Source organism: Chrysochloris asiatica, unplaced genomic scaffold (assembly GCF_000296735.1).
Source record: "Chrysochloris asiatica unplaced genomic scaffold, ChrAsi1.0 scaffold00223, whole genome shotgun sequence".
NCBI lineage: Eukaryota > Metazoa > Chordata > Mammalia > Afrosoricida > Chrysochloridae > Chrysochloris > Chrysochloris asiatica.
The window spans coordinates 1,569,861-1,585,748 of record NW_006408741.1 but is presented as its reverse complement, the minus strand read 5'-3'; the positions used below and the strand labels follow the sequence as shown (position 1 = coordinate 1,585,748).

The window sequence follows — 15,888 nt, the reverse complement described above, 5'->3', positions numbered from 1 at the left end:
ATGTTCTCCCATGTAAACTATCACATAATTCACAATAAAACATTAAAAAAAAAAAAAATAAAGGTTGGCAGATTGAGTCCACCTAGAGGTGCCTTTGAAGCAAGGCCTGGCTATCCAGCTCCAGAAAATTAGCCACTGAAAACCCTATGGAGCACTAGTCCACTATGGTACACATGGGCCCACCATGAGTCAGAGTTGATACAAAGGCAAGTTGAAAAAAAATGTTCACTTTCTCCATAACTGAGTATTCAATGACCTGGGAAATGCAGTCTTCTGTGTGTCCAAGCAAATTTTGTGGGACTCTTCTCATCTATCAGGTAGATTCCCATAATGTGGTGGGGAGCCATGGAGCTCATTCCTGTCTCCTGGAACTCCCTTACCTTTCCACTAGCCAAAACTTTGTGATTGCACCATGGGGCAGTATATGAGAAATTAATATAAAAAATAAGAAACCTGCATGTACTTTTTCTGACCACTGGATGTCATGAGTGCACAAGATATGTTTGAACTGGAAACCTGCACATAGAGAAAAGCAGTCTTATTTAATCTACGGATGATTCTCCTGGGGCTGGGAGCAACTAACTAGCTGTTGAAAAGATGTTTGTGCAAGCATGACATTCAGGAGCAGACAAGGTGCTGGCAAGTGAAGATAAGCAACAGCACAGGGCTAACTTCTGTCATGGAGACCATTTCAATGGAGTAACAGTTATTGGAAGAAAATCAAAATCTAAAATAAGGTAGTCTTAGGACACTTCTCGAGAGTTCTGGCCAAGAAAGGTGAATGACCTGGAACCCTTTGGCCTCAGACCTGCTAACTAGGCAAATTGAAATGAAAAGGACAAATATTGTAAGCTCTCACTTCTATGAAATAAGCAAACCTATTGTAACCAAATATTATCAGTGATTTCTAGGGATGGGAGGGATGAGGAAAGGGGGAGTTATTGTTTAGAGGGCAGTGAGTTTCTGATAACAATGATGGAATCATTTGGAAAAGGATAGTGGCGATGGTAATCCATGTCACTGAATTTTACATGTAGAAACTTAAATTGGTGAATGTTTTGCTGTATTTTCTCCCCCAAGATTACATGATTATTAAAAAATCATGCCACACTGTGTAGAAATCAATATTCCTTTCCATAATTCTGTGCATCTGGGACTATATAAATGTCACTGTCCCTGCCCTACAAATTCAAACTAACATTCTCAGGTCATAACAATAAGTTTCCCCAAAGAGGACTTTGGGAAAAACAATTTCCTTAGCTCATATTTCCCCCTTTCTGTAGCATGCACCAACAATCTATCCAAGTATATATTGCGGAGTAAAGAGGGAACCCACCAGCAAGCCCACAGTTGTTGACAGCCATAAGATTAATTGTTGTTGTTGTTAGGTGCCATCGAGTCGGTACCAACTCATAGCGACCATATGCACAACAGAATGAAACACTGCCTGATCCTGGACCAACCTCACTATTGTTGCCATGCTTGAGCCCATTGATGCTGCCACTTTGCCAGTCTATCTCATGGGGGTCTTCCTCTTTTTCTCTGACCCTCCACCTTACCAAACATGATATTCTTCTCCAGCGACTGGACCCTCCTGACAATATGTCCAAAGTATGAGAGACAAAGTTTGGTCATCTTGGCCTCCAAGGAGCACTCTGGCTGCACTTCTTCCAACACAGATCTGTTGGTTCTTTTGGCAGCCCATGGCACTTTCAATATTCTTCTCCAACACCATAACTCAAAGGCATCAATTATTCTATGGTCTTCCTTATTTACTGTTCGATTTTCACATGTATATGAGGTTGTTGAAAATACCATGGCTTGTGTCAGGTACACATTAGTCCTCAAACTGACATCTTTGCTCTTCAACACTTTAAAGAGGTCTTGTGCAGCAGATTTGCCTAATGCAATACATCATTTGATTTCTTGACTGCTGCTTCCGTGAGTGTTGATAGTTGATCCAAGAAGGATGAAGTCCTTGACAACTTCAATCTTTTCTACGTTGATAAGAATGTTGTTTATTGGTCCAGAGATAAGTACATAAGGGTAGGTCAACATACTGGCAAAAAATCCTGTGACAGCTTGGGAATAACTCTTCATTTTGTTCATGGTGGAAACCCCACTATCCAGTGCATAGGTACTGATGAGGCAGGATAGTGAGATATAGAGCCAGAAAGAAATGATGTCACCTAAGATGCGAAGAATAAGATCCACAAAAAATCCTAGGATGCCCTTTTCTCGATAAATGGTCACCACGGATTCATAAAGACCACAATATTTGGATTCTTAGCCAGTGAACTGTACCATTGATCTCAGAGTGATCATGTATAAGACATGTGTGATAAGGGTGGCAGCAGAGCGAGCCATCATCTCTTGTGTTGTCTTCTTGATAACTCAGTCAGAGGAAGATCAGACATCTTTCTGTGCATTCCCAGAACCTGGATCCTCAGGCTTCTCAGAGTCCTGGTAAAGCTGCAACACTTTGCTATGGACCACAGTTCCAAGGAACCTGAGCACAGTCGTGGACTTAAGTCTATGAACAACTCAGACTTCCCATTGATGCTTGCAATGTGCTGCATATAACAAAAGAGACCAGGAAGCTGGCAGATTTGCCGCCCAAAAATATTTGTCCTGTTGTTGGAGGAAGAGGTTCATATCCCACCTAGATGAGAATCTTCATGTACATGAGTGGCTGGGACAGGATGGTGAGACCGGAGTCCAGGAGTACCTGACTGGCCATGTCCACCATGATGGCACCCGTGGACGGATGGACAGACTGATGGAGCCACCAAGCAACAGAGGTGGTCGAGGTGTTATAAACATTTTTACCATAATAAAAACAAATTGGAACTGTAGACAGATGCTCAACATCACTATCTTGTTTCCTAACGACTTGTCTATTAATTTCATTTTTATTTGATTTATGCATCAACCCCAAATTGAAGATTTTTACCAACTTCTGCAGTCTAAAATTGATTAAGATGCATTGATAATTACTGCTGATTGGAATGTGAAAATTGGAAACAAAGAAGAAGGATAAATGGTTGGAAAATATGACCACCACTGGTGGTAGAAATGATGCCAGGGATCACATGCAAGAATTTTGCCAGACTTACTTATTTATTGCCAATATCTTTTTTCAACAACATAGATGGCAACTGGGAAGAACATACTCAGCATTTCTCAAGCTGAAAGAACTGAAGGAAAAATTCAAGCTTCTACTTGAAATATTGAAGGATTCTATGGGCAAAATATTGAATGATGCAAAAAACATCAAAATGGAAGGTATTCAGAATCACTGTACCAAAAAGAAATGGTCGACGTACAATCATTTCAAGAGATATCATATAATCAAGAAAGATGATACTGAAAGAAGTATAAGCTGCACTGAAAGCAGCAACGGTGAAAGACAGGAATCTAGGAATTGACAGAATACAAACTGAAATCTTTCATCAAACTGATGAAGTGCTGGGGCACACACTCATCTATGCCAAGAAAATGAGAAGACAACTATCTGGCCAATCGATTAGAAGAGATCCATATTTGTGCCCATTCCAAAGAAAGGTGACTCAATGGGATACAGAAACCATTAAACAATATCATCATTATCACATGCAAGTAAAAAATTTTGAAGATAATTAAAATATAGATGCAACAGTACAACAACATGGAACTGCCAGAAATTCAAGCCAGATTCAGAAGAGGATGTGGAACTAGGGTATCATTGGCTGAAAACAGAATACCAGAAAGATGTTTACCTGTGCTTTATTGACTATATAAAGCATTTTGACTGTGTGGATCATGACACACTATGGATAACATTGTGAAGAATGGGTATTCCAGAACAATTAATTGTGCTCATGAAGAACCTGTACATAGACCAAGAGGCAGTTGTTCGAACAGAACAAGGGAACACTGAACGGTTTAAAATCAGAAGGTGTGCACCAGGGTTGTATATTTTCACCATACTAATTCAATCTGTATGCTGAATAAATAATCTAAGAAGCTGGAAGAAGAATGTGACACCAGGATTGGAGGAAGACTCATTAACAACTTGTGATACGCAGATGATGCACCCTTGTTTGCTGAACGTGAAGAGGATTTAAAATACTCACTGATGAAGATCAAAGACCATGGCCTTCGGTATGGGTTGCTCCTCAATGTAAAGAGAACAAAAATCCTCACAACGGAACCAGTAAATAACATCATGGTAAACAGTGGTTCAAACTCACCAGCCACTCCTTGGAAACCTTGAGCAGGGTTGCTATGAGTCAGAATGGACTCGATGGCACTTAAAAACAGCAACAACAAATGGAGAAATGATTGAAGCTATCAAAGACTTCATTTTGTTGGGATTCATAATCAACATTCATGGAAGGAGCCATCAAGAAATCAAATGAAGGACTTCTGGAAAGATGGTAGACTGGGCAGACACACTTCACAGACCCTCTATAACAAAGATTGTTGTTGTTGGTAAGTGCTGTCAGGACTGTTCCAACTCATAGCTACCCTGTATAGGGCTTCCAAGGAGTGACGGTGAGTTTGAACTGCCAACCTTTTGGTTCAAAATGACCTTGAGGTTCAGTGCTTTATCCTACAGCGCCACACCAGGATTGACCAAATGAAACAGACACAGATGAAAATCCTAGAACCCTGGGAAGAGAAGCTGAGTAGGGATGGTGATAAGAGAGACTGACTGCACAGATACAGCTAACCACCGTCTTGTTCTTTAGGGAGCAGCTTTGGCAACAAAGGAGGCCTGATGAATCAGATTCACACAGGTGACAGGAAAGGTGCGATTCTTCTTTTCTCCCATGCTCCCCTGGTGATCAGAGGGGTGGCCAGCTCCCACCCTCATCCACCCCCAACGTAGACCCTGCTTTCCAGGAGTTCAGAGTTGTGTGGTTGTGACCCACGCCAGTGTGAGATGGGGGCTGGCTTAGTTGCTTTACTGTGTGGATTCAGGCAGGCTGGGCTCCAGACCTACGGAATCTTGCAGAGCCACCAGACCAGAATGAGTCTTGCAAGTAATCCTCATAACCAGTTTCCAGCTGCCCTGTGGTTCTAACAGACAATGAAACCAGCTTCATCGAGGGCCTTCATGAAGTATTTCTGAATTGAGTGTCCTGAACATATATAGCATTTAGGTGTATAGGAACCCAATTTAGGGCCAGGAACTCCACAGTCACATTCCTCCTGCACCCACTTTGTGAGCTTTTTGACTGCAAGGATTCCCAGAGTTTTCTCCTCTCTAAGTCCAACAGTTGCACTGTCGTTGTTTTGGGGGCGGAGTTCCTTTTGGTGTTTCATTGTTTTTGTTTGTTTATTCTTTCTTCTCCTTCTCTTTCCATTGCCTTGAATTTTATCCTTTCTCAGGGTTTGTTTTTTCTTTATTTCTTCTGTTTCTCATTTCCTCTCCTTTTTATTCCCTTTTGATCTTACTTTACTACTCTCTACTCTCTTTCTTTTTTCATCTTCCCTCTCTCTGGTTCTTCTAAGCATATTTTTTATTTCTTCCTTTTATATTATTTTTCTCTTCTATAGCTGCATTTTCCTGTTCTTTTATTTTTTTAGTTATTATATTATTTTTTTCTGGCTGCTGCCTGTTTTTATTTCCTTTTTCTCCTTTATTATTTTCTTTTTTCATTGTTAGTTACTTGCTTGTTTAGTCTCTCTCTCTCTTTTTTTTTAATATTAAATGTTTTTATTTTGGATTGAGTGAAAGTTTACAGGGCACATCATCAGCTTCACATTCACATTCAACCATTCATATAGCTTGTTTCATTACATTGATTATTATCCCCTCCATATATCATCAGTTAACAGTGTTTCTCTCTATCCTCTTTAGCTTTTTTTTTTTTTTGGGTGGGGGGGAACTTGCCTTTTTGGAATTTACAGTCTTGGCTTTTAGGGAAGGTTTTTACATTTGTCTGTGGATATCCAGGGCTCATGTATGAGATTACTAACAAGCATTACTGAATAATCAGATGAGGGACAGTTTGTTATGTCTACTAGGTGGCTAGAGTCTGATCCTCAGAGCCTATGGTTTGGACGGTCAACAACGCTTGGGCCCACAGGGGCTTGAGTGTTCTTGTGCATCTCCCCTCACTTCATATCTGCTGGATGCTTCACTCTCAGCTCTAGCCCTCTGTGGCTATGTCCTTGTCCATGGGCTCAAATGTCCCCAGGTCTCACCACACTTTGGACCAACCAGCCCTTCCTCTTCTCTCTCTCATCTCTAGGTCAATGGGAGTCAATGGACTGTGGTTGAACTCAGCCCATTTCTGCCTTTCCCCCTCTTCCACTCACCAGTAGACCAATGTGGTTGCCAGCAAGCTTACATTCCTGTTCGTGTGTTCCCTTTGAGTTTCAGACTTAGAGGGGAGTTTGTCTTGAATGAACTTGATTGCTTGCCTTGATGGCTTCCTGGTGAACAGCTTGCTTATTCTTGTAGTAGCCAGTCATGCTGACATTTGTTTTTTTCCTGATGATCTTTCTTTGAAGATGTATCTTCTGTTGCTCTATCTTTTCCAGGCTGGTCTGCTTGTCTTTGCTATTGGGAATGTCCCACCTCATAAGGTTCTGGATGGTACTCAGGATTCCACCTAAGGTCCTATACTCTGCAAAGGCTTTGCAAGAAGCCTATTTCACTGGGTAAGTTCTAGAACCCTTTTTAGGTATTCCAATCAGTTATAGGCTGAAGACAGGCTTGCAAGTTTTCTGTAATCATGCTTTCCAACATTACTTTCTATCCTACTCAAGTGTCTATTTTACAATAGTAGGCAAGGGAAACCAATATTCATAAGACAGTCAAGTATTTTAGCATTATTTCCCCTCTTCAAACTACGCCTAGATCCCTGTATCACAGAGCCCTGTTTTTCCAAGTTTGAGCATGCATCACTGTTTACCTCTGTCCCACTTAGGCCATGCAAACCTGTCTCAGTGTTCCCCTAACGATCTTGTTCTTCTACCTTCTCCCTTTTCTTGTATTGTCCTCCCCAACACCTGAACTACACCCCCCACCCCAACCCCACTGTTGTGGTTACCTTATATTCCATTAATTCTTCCCTCCATTTAAGACAGTCTATTTTATCCTGTAATCTACCTGACCTTCTCACCACCTGGATCTCTGTTCCTCTGTGTTTATCTTCTTTCATATAGACTGACCTCCCAGATACTCTGTTCTTACAATTTTATTCTGCTCTTGACTCTTCCATTTGTCGATTGAGTTCAGGGTAATGCTGCCATGTATGTCATTCTCTGGTTATTTTTTGTTCTTGTTGGTTCTCAGTCCACAAAACTTCCTTTAGGATGTTTTCCATAGCAGAGTTGGCTTTGGCAAAATCCCTTAGAGTCTGTTTATCCTGGAATGTTTTGATTACTCTGTCACATTTTATTGACACCTTTGCTGGGTATAAGATTCTTGGTTGGCAGTTTTTTTCTTTCAGGGTTTTATATATATCTCCCTATTGCCTTCTTGCATGCATGGTTTCTGTTGAGAGATCTGAGCTTAATCTGATTTGCTTGCCTTTGTATGTTACACTTCTATTTTCCCTAGCTGCTTTCAGGATTCCATCCTTATCTTTGATTTTAGAGAGCTTGATTATTATATGTCTTGGTGATTTTCTTTTAGGGGCTATCCTTCCTGGGGTTCATTGAGCTTCTTGAATGCTTATTTTTTCGCTTTTCAGGATGTTAGGGAAATTTTCTTCCAGAAGCTCTTCAACTCTCTCCTCTGTGGACTTGCGTAATTCTTCCTATTCCGGAATGACGATAATTCTTAAGTTATTCCTCTCATGGTGTCCAACATGAATCTTAGGCCTTCTTCATGTTTTTTTTATACTTCTTTGTGCTTGCTCTTCTTTCTCAGTAGTGTTGAGAGATTTATCTTCTAGCTCACTAGTTTTGGCTTCTATCTTTTCAATTCTACTCCTTTACCTTTTCAGTGTATTGCCCATTTCTGATATTCTCTTATTAATCATTTGGACCTCTTTCTGTAGGTTTTGAATTGTTTCTAGTGCTGTATCTATATTATTTGATTGTTCCTATAGCCCTTTCCTGATTTCTTCCTTATTTTTTGCAACTCTACTGCATAGTGTTTTGATACATTTTATAATCATTTTTCTGAATTCCTTCTCAGGCATTTCTAAAGCCTGCCCATCTTCCAGTATGGAGTGTAGGTCTACTTCCAGCTCATTTGCCTCAGTCACTTTATCTCATTTCTGGACATGTGCTGATATGGTCACCTGCTTCTGTTTTTTGGGCATATTCAGTAGTTATGTGTGGCCTTAATACTTAGATGAGTGTGTATTTTGGAATTTTTTATGCTTTTGATTGCTACCAGGTAGATGTGATCAGGAGATGGGCTTCCCTTTTCACTCTTATTCCTGAGAAATTTCAAGATGCCACTGTTGGTCATTGTGGTGTAACTCAGGATTTAATTTTTGGCCTATTTCCTTTTTAGTCTGCCTGTCCCACTCCATAATCCCTGTTCAGGCCTTTTTCCTAGTGATAAACAGTTCAGGGCCAGCTGTGGCTGTTTTGTGCTGCTGGTTGGTTTTAAGTGGAAACTGTCACTTTAAATTTTGAGAGTATCTGTGTGCATGCATAGCAGAACCCTCCGGGGGTGGGGAGTGGGGTGTTCACTCGCTCAGGTAACCCCTCTAGTCACCAGAATGGAGGTGCGCAGACAGCGAGAGACCAATGAACAGATAAAAAAAAAAAACACACACACACAAAAAAAAATGAGTGTCCACACCTTTACCACTGTGGTTCTGTCAGGTGTCCGTGGCTGCTCTGATCCTTCCCCTGCTTGTTCTTGCCCAAGATGGTGGCTCCAGGAGCAGCTGAGCATCTTGAATTAGAAAGCAATGGATTTCTTGCTTCTGCTACAAATTCCCCTAGCTCTAAGCCTTCCAACATTCTAAATATTCCTTTATATGTAGTTCAGAGTTCTGGCACCATTCCCTGAGCCTGCTTGGTCCAGTATTCTGTGTTGTTGCTGACGGAGCTCTTCACTGCACTTCTACCCAATCCTCCATCTTGCTTGTTCTGTTAGAACAAATAGAAGTGCATATACTTCTATTCTCTATGTCACAAAAGCCAGTTGACAAGAGCCTAAGAACACTTCAACATACAATCATCAATTAAATACAAATATGATAACCCACAATGCACTAGAGACAACAGACAATTTTAGCTCAGATGAAGAAACAAGAGAGAATGGCTCAAACGAATGACCAAGACGCAGAGCCAGAAATGTTTCTAAGGAAGCAAAGGTAATGGACCTAACTGAAAAAGAATTAAAAAGAACAATTAGGTACCTTCAAAGGATTGGCAGAAAGATTGAGAACATATGAGAAACAATGAGAACACAGAAAAAACTAAACTAGAATAATTCAAGAAAATACTACAAAAAAACCAACAGACAAAATAAACGCAAATTCTGAAACAATACAAAACCTGCAATTAGAAATCCAGAAGATGAATATTAAGATTCCAGGTATGATAAATACATTGGAAGGGCAAAAGAGTAGATTCCAAGCAATGGAAACCTGAATTAGTTAGCTTGAAAATAAATCTCTCAATACTAGTCAATAAGAAGAACAATCAGAAAAAGAATGAAAACATATGAAGAAAGCCTAAGAGTTATGTGGGACACCATGAAGAGGAATAACTTATGATCAGAATTCCAGAACAGGAAGGGACAATAAAAAGCTCAGAGAAAATTGCTGAAGAGTTGTTGGAAGAAAAATTTCCTAACATCATGAAAGATGAGAAGATAAGCATACAAGAAGGTGAACGAACCCCAAACAAGATAGATCCCAAAAGAAAATCACCAAGATGGATTGTAATCAAACTTTCCAAAACCGAAGAGAAGGAAAGAATCCTGAGAGCAGCTCTGGAAAAATGAAAACTTAACTACAAAGGTGAAACGTTAAGACTAACCTCTGATTTTTCAGTAGAAACCATGCAGGCAGGAAGGCAATGGGATAACACAAAACTTTGAAAAGAAATATTTGCCAACCAAGAATCATATACCCAGTAAAGTTATCCCTCATATACGACAGTGAAGTTGGGGCATTTCCAACAGGAATTGGTAATAATCCGGCCCGTTACTAAAAATACTACAAGGTGTTTTGTTCTTTGGATTGAAAACCAGCAACAACAGACAACAACGTGAGCTTAACATACATAACAACACAATGCTCCTCATTTTGAGACCACCCATAACTCAATCCAGATATGTTGTTGTTGTTTTTAGGTGTCGCCAAGTCGGTTCTGACTCATAGTGACCCTGTGCAAAACAGAACTAAACACTGCCTGGTTCATCCTCACAATCTTTGTCATGCTTGAGACCATTTCTGCTGCCACTGTGCCTGTCCACGGTACTTTTATTATTTTCCTGCAAACTGTAACTCAAATACATCAATTTTTCTATGGTCTTCTTTATTCAGTGTCCAACTTTCATATGTACATGAGGCTATTGAAAATACCTTGGCTTTAGTTAGGTACACCTTAGTTCTTAAACTGACATCTTTGCTTTTGAATACTACAATATTATATATAAGTTATTCTTTGGACTATAAAGAGGTCTTGTGCAGTAGATTTCCTTAATGCAATAGTTTGTTTGATTTCTTGACTGCTGCTTCCATGAGTGTTGTTAGTAGATCCAAGCAAAATGAAGTATTTGACAACTTTTGTCATTTTTTGTTACACTGATTTTCAAATGTTAAACTAGCTTTGTAATCCTGGGACAGATTCAATCTCTGATATCTTATTCATTTTCATTATGACTGCCTTATGCTCGCCGATGCTTTTAAACAGATTTAGAAATATTTTGTATGATTCAGCACTTCTAGTTTTTTCTTAGTGTGGGGTTTGGTATAAAAGAAACTAGTTCACTTTTCTTAAAGTAGAAAAATTGTAAAGATTAAAAATTTTTGTATATCCATCATAAACCTATTTTCATTTCTAGGTCAGTATTGCAGAGGTGTGTCTGGCCACAAAGCAAAGGATTCTGTAATTTCTGAAGTAGAGGCTCCTTTGCATGCTAGACTGGTCACTCCTGCCAAAAGTTGACTCACTTGCCTGGTGGTTAAGGAGGACGTATTGCACGGGTTTTAGTTTGGCTTGCACCAAGCAGACATATTACGTCAGCTCTTTGACACTCCCCTCCTCAGTTAGCACTGCTGACACTTTTCCTCTTTTCCAGTTTACAGGGTTGCTGTTCCATTTCCATCAGCCAACACTTGTGATTCCTAAGCACTCAGAAAAGTGTCTGGAAATCATATGTTTACCCAACATATTCACTGCTGTTCTTTTTTTTAAAAAACTTTTTATTGTGAATTGAGCAAATGTTACAGACTAGGTAATCAACTTTGCATTCAATAAATCACACTTTGCATCATCTCAGTGATTTATATCCCCTCTATGCAAAAATACTTTTCCTCCCTGTGATGCCTATTTGTATTCCACCCACTTTCCTATCCCTCCCAAATTTGTCCTTAGGAAACTGCTGCTCTTTTGATTTTGAATGACTGATCATTCCATGGTGAGTTTGCTAATGTTGTCCCCCACTATAAACCTTAGCTGAAAATTGGGCCACGTGGGTGAATTCCATGGTATTTTCAATAACTTCACATGCATGTGAAAGCTGGACAGTGAATAAGGAAGATCGTAGAAGAATTGATGCTTTTGAGTTATGGTGTTGGAGGAGAATACTGAAAGTGCCATGGGCTGCCAAAAGAACCAACAGATCCATTTTAGAAGAAGTGTAGCCAGAATGCTCATTGGAGGCCAAGATGGCCAAACTTCGTCTCTCATACTTTGGACATATTGTCAGGAGGGACCAGTCACTGGAGAAAGATATCATGTTTGGTAAGGTGGAGGGTCAGAGACAAAGAGGAAGACCCCCCAACAAGATGGATTGGCCAAGTGGCAGCATCGATGGACTCAAGCGTGGCAACAGTAGTGAGGTTGGCCCAGGATCGGGCAGTGTTTTGTTCTGCTGTGCATAAGGTTGCTACGGGTTTGTATCAACTCGATGGCACCTAACAACAACAACAACAGGGATGATTGCTGAAGGCTAGGACTCAAACATTTGGAATTGCTTATTGACCAGTTATGGGTGGAGTTGAAAGGCACACACACCTGCCTTACCGAAATAAACTGGGGTGGAGTACATTAAAGCAACATAAGCAAGACTCTGGCCTGTTCCAAGAAGTATGGAAACCAAGGAGAAATGCAAGGTAGTACATCCAATTCCAGCTGCAGGTCCTAGGGTGAATTTTCATAGAACAAGGGCTCCGAGTGTTGATGACATTAAAAATATTCTTAGATACTTGGTTCCTATTTTGCTTATACCTAAACTAATGTCAGTTGCTGTCTACTTGATTGTGACTCATGGCAGCCCCATGGGTGTCAGAGTAGAACTTGCTCCATAGGGTTTTCAAAGGCTCATTGTTTGGAAGTAGAACACTAGACCTTTCTTCTAGGGTAGCTCTAGGTGGACTTGAACCACAAACCAGTTTGTTAGTAGCTGAGCACGTTATTCATCCTGGGACTCCACATTAAATAGTTTTGTTGTTGTTAAGTGCCGTCGAGTTGGTTCCGACTCATAATGACTTTATATAGGGTTTTCAAGGAGTGGCTGGTGAGCTTCAACTGCTGACCTTGCAGTACAAACCTTGCAGTCCAGCACATTAGCTCACAGCGCCACACCAGGACATTAATAATAGAGGAGAGTATTTCCACCAGGGCTTGGATTTGGGTGTTTTTTATGTGGATTACTGATCTTCAGTAAGGAAGAAATGAAAGAGAAAAATTCCTGCTGGTAGTCATACCTAAACAATAGGTGCTAGATTCTAGGAGGCTGCATGGGACTGGAGAGATATTACATAAGACTGGAGGATTCATCAACAGGGAGTTTGGCAAGAGAAAACATGATGCTCCCAGGACTGGATTCAGCTGATTCTTCTGCCAGTAAGTTATTAACATGACCATCGAGTTATGTTAATCCTTCACTTCAGTGGACATGGCTCAAAGTCCAAAAGGCTTTAGCTAAAAAAATGGTGCTTCTGGGTGTAGGTACTTTAATTATAGGACAGCCTGTGGGCTCGCAGTTCAATAGTACCCATTCTTGGACAATGAATTCTAACAAGTGTAGTCATCTTGTGTCTGGAAATAGCAAATAGGAAGGCAGGAGATGAAGTTATAGCTAGCTGCCTGTGTTAGAAACACTACGCTGTTTTTTGAAGATCAATTTATTAGAGCAGTAAAACTATTCTGCATGATATTGTAATGGTGAACACATAGTATTAGATCTTCATCAAAGCCCATAGGACTGTATAACACAAAGAGTGATCCCTAGTATAAACTATGGACTTTCTTTAATAAGAATGTGTCAATATTGGTTCATCAATTATAACAAACGCACAATGCCAATGCAAGATATTACTAAGAGGAGACACTGTAGGCAGGGGGAGAGAGACTATTTGGGAGCTTTCAGTACTCCAATCAATTTTTCTGTAACCCTAAGAGTGTTCTCTATAAGAAAATCGATTGTTGTTGTTGTTAGTTGTCACTGAGTCAGTTCCCACTCATGATGACCCCATGTGTGCAGAGCAGAACTGCTCCACAGGGGTTTCAAGGCTGGAACCTTTTGGAAATAGATCATCAGGCTAATCTTGTAAGTCATCTCTGGGTGGGTTCGCACTGTGAACCTTTTGGTTTACAGTCAAGCATTTAACCCAGAAACCAGACTTGAGACTGCAGCATGGACCCCCAAAGCATCCTGCTCTGCTGGGAGTTAATCCTTTAGTTGAGGGATTGTACAGAGATGAGGAGGTCCTGGGGAAGAACTGAGCATTAGGAACAACTAGAGATACCTATGATATATTTTTTTAAAAATATTTTTTTGTTGCTATATTAACTTTCATTGGTATGTTCATATATAATTGATATATTAATAAAATCTATGAATTAAAAAACAGTGGCGTCTCTTCTGATTGCTCCTGCCCTTAGCTCATAAATATTATTTGAATACCATCAATGAGCAGGGACATCCAGTACTTTATTGTGAATTATGTGATCATTTACATGGGAGAACATTAGCTTTACATTCATCCTATCGTGTATTGTTTCATTGCCATGGTTACAATCCCTCCATGCAGCATGCCTACAAGCCTGCCCCCCGGTCATCAGCATACAGTCCCTCTTCCTCTTTGAGTCTAGAGTCCCTTGCCTCTCCATCTCTCCATGTCATCATCTCAGACTCTCTAGTTTTTTGTTTTTGTTTTTCCCTCAGTATCTGATATAAATGTTTCACGTAGGGATAATTGTCTCATATAGCTATAGGTCCAGTGGGTATCAGTGTATCACACTGTAGAATAATAGTTGATATTCATATTTGTCCACCACTTGTCTGCCAGTTTGTCGTACTGTGGTGGCTTGCGTGTTGCTGAGATGCTGGAAGCTATGCCACTAGTATTTTATATACCAGCAGGCTCCCCAATGGTGGAAAGGTTTCAGATGAGCTTCCAGACTAAGATAGACTAGGAAGAAGGAGAGACAGATTACTTCCAATTATTTTGTTGTTGTTAGATGCCATCGAGTCGGTACCAACCCATAACGACCTTATGCAAAGCAGAACGAAACACTACCCGATCCTGGGCCAACCTCACTACTGTTGCCACACTTGAGTCAATCGATGTTGCCACTTGGCCAATCCATCTTGTTGGGGGTCTTTCTCCTTTTCTCTGACCCTCCACCTTGCCAAACATGATATCCTTCTCAAGTGACTCGTCCCTCCTGACAATATGTCTGAAGTATGAGAGAGGAAGTTTGGCCATCTTGGCCTCCAAGGAGCACTCTGGCTGCATTTCTTCCAACACAGACCTGTTTGCTCTTTTGGCAGCCCATGGCACTTTTTAAATATTCTCCTCCAACACCATAACTCAAAAGCATCAATTCTTCTATGGTCTTCCTTATTCACTTTCCAACTTTCACATGCATATGAGGTTATTGAAAATACCATGGCTTGGGTCAGGAGCACCTTAGTCCTCAAGCTGACATCTTTGCTCTTAGTCACTAAAAAATTTAGGAACAGCAGTGGACAACTGTCAGCACCAGAATATTACCTATTGAAACATGATGAAGAGCACCAGAATATTGTCAGATACAGTGCTAGAAGATGAGCTCCTCAGGTTAGAAAGCACTCACAATATGAGATGAACTACCACAGTGACAGCATCATTGGGCTCAAGCAGAGCAATGAACATAACTGGCAGTGTTTCGTTCTGTTGTGTATAAGGTCACTATGAATCGGTGCCAACTCCATGGCACCTAACAACAACATTCATATTAGTGGGCCTCCATTAGGAGTCCTGATGTGGAGCAAGGTTGGTGGTTCACAGTCACCAACTGCTCCTCGGAAACCCTACACAGGGTCGCTGTGAGTTGGAACCGACTTGACAGCACTTATCAACAACATCATTAGAAGAGTTTAATTATATTCAGCTTCATCTATTTAAGAAAGCAAGTCCAAACTGCTAAAATGTATCACATGTAAGGAGCCCCAGTGGCAGAATATAAAACACTCAGCTGCTAACCAAAGGTTTTTGGTTCGAACACTCCAGTGGCTCTGCTAGAGAAAAGCCTGCCATTCTGCTATTATAAAGATAACAGCCTAGAAAACCCTATGGAGTAATTCTGCTCTGTCCATGGGTTGAAATCGACTTGATGACACACAACAACAACAATCCAAAATGAATTAAATATCATGGTACTTACGGAGAGCTGAGACTTTAACCCTTTAGAAAACTTACTTGTCCAGAATGACTCATTCTCTATGATTCCAGAGAGCTGGCATTCATTACTGTGCTGAAA

The 15,888-nt window shown here is 40.5% G+C and overlaps 1 pseudogene; it reads right to left on the bottom strand.

Annotated features, from left to right (window-relative positions):
• Window positions 1-1,189: 1,189 nt before the first annotated feature.
• On the bottom strand, window positions 1,190-2,749 carry LOC102839903 (annotated as a pseudogene).
• Window positions 2,750-15,888: the final 13,139 nt, after the last annotated feature.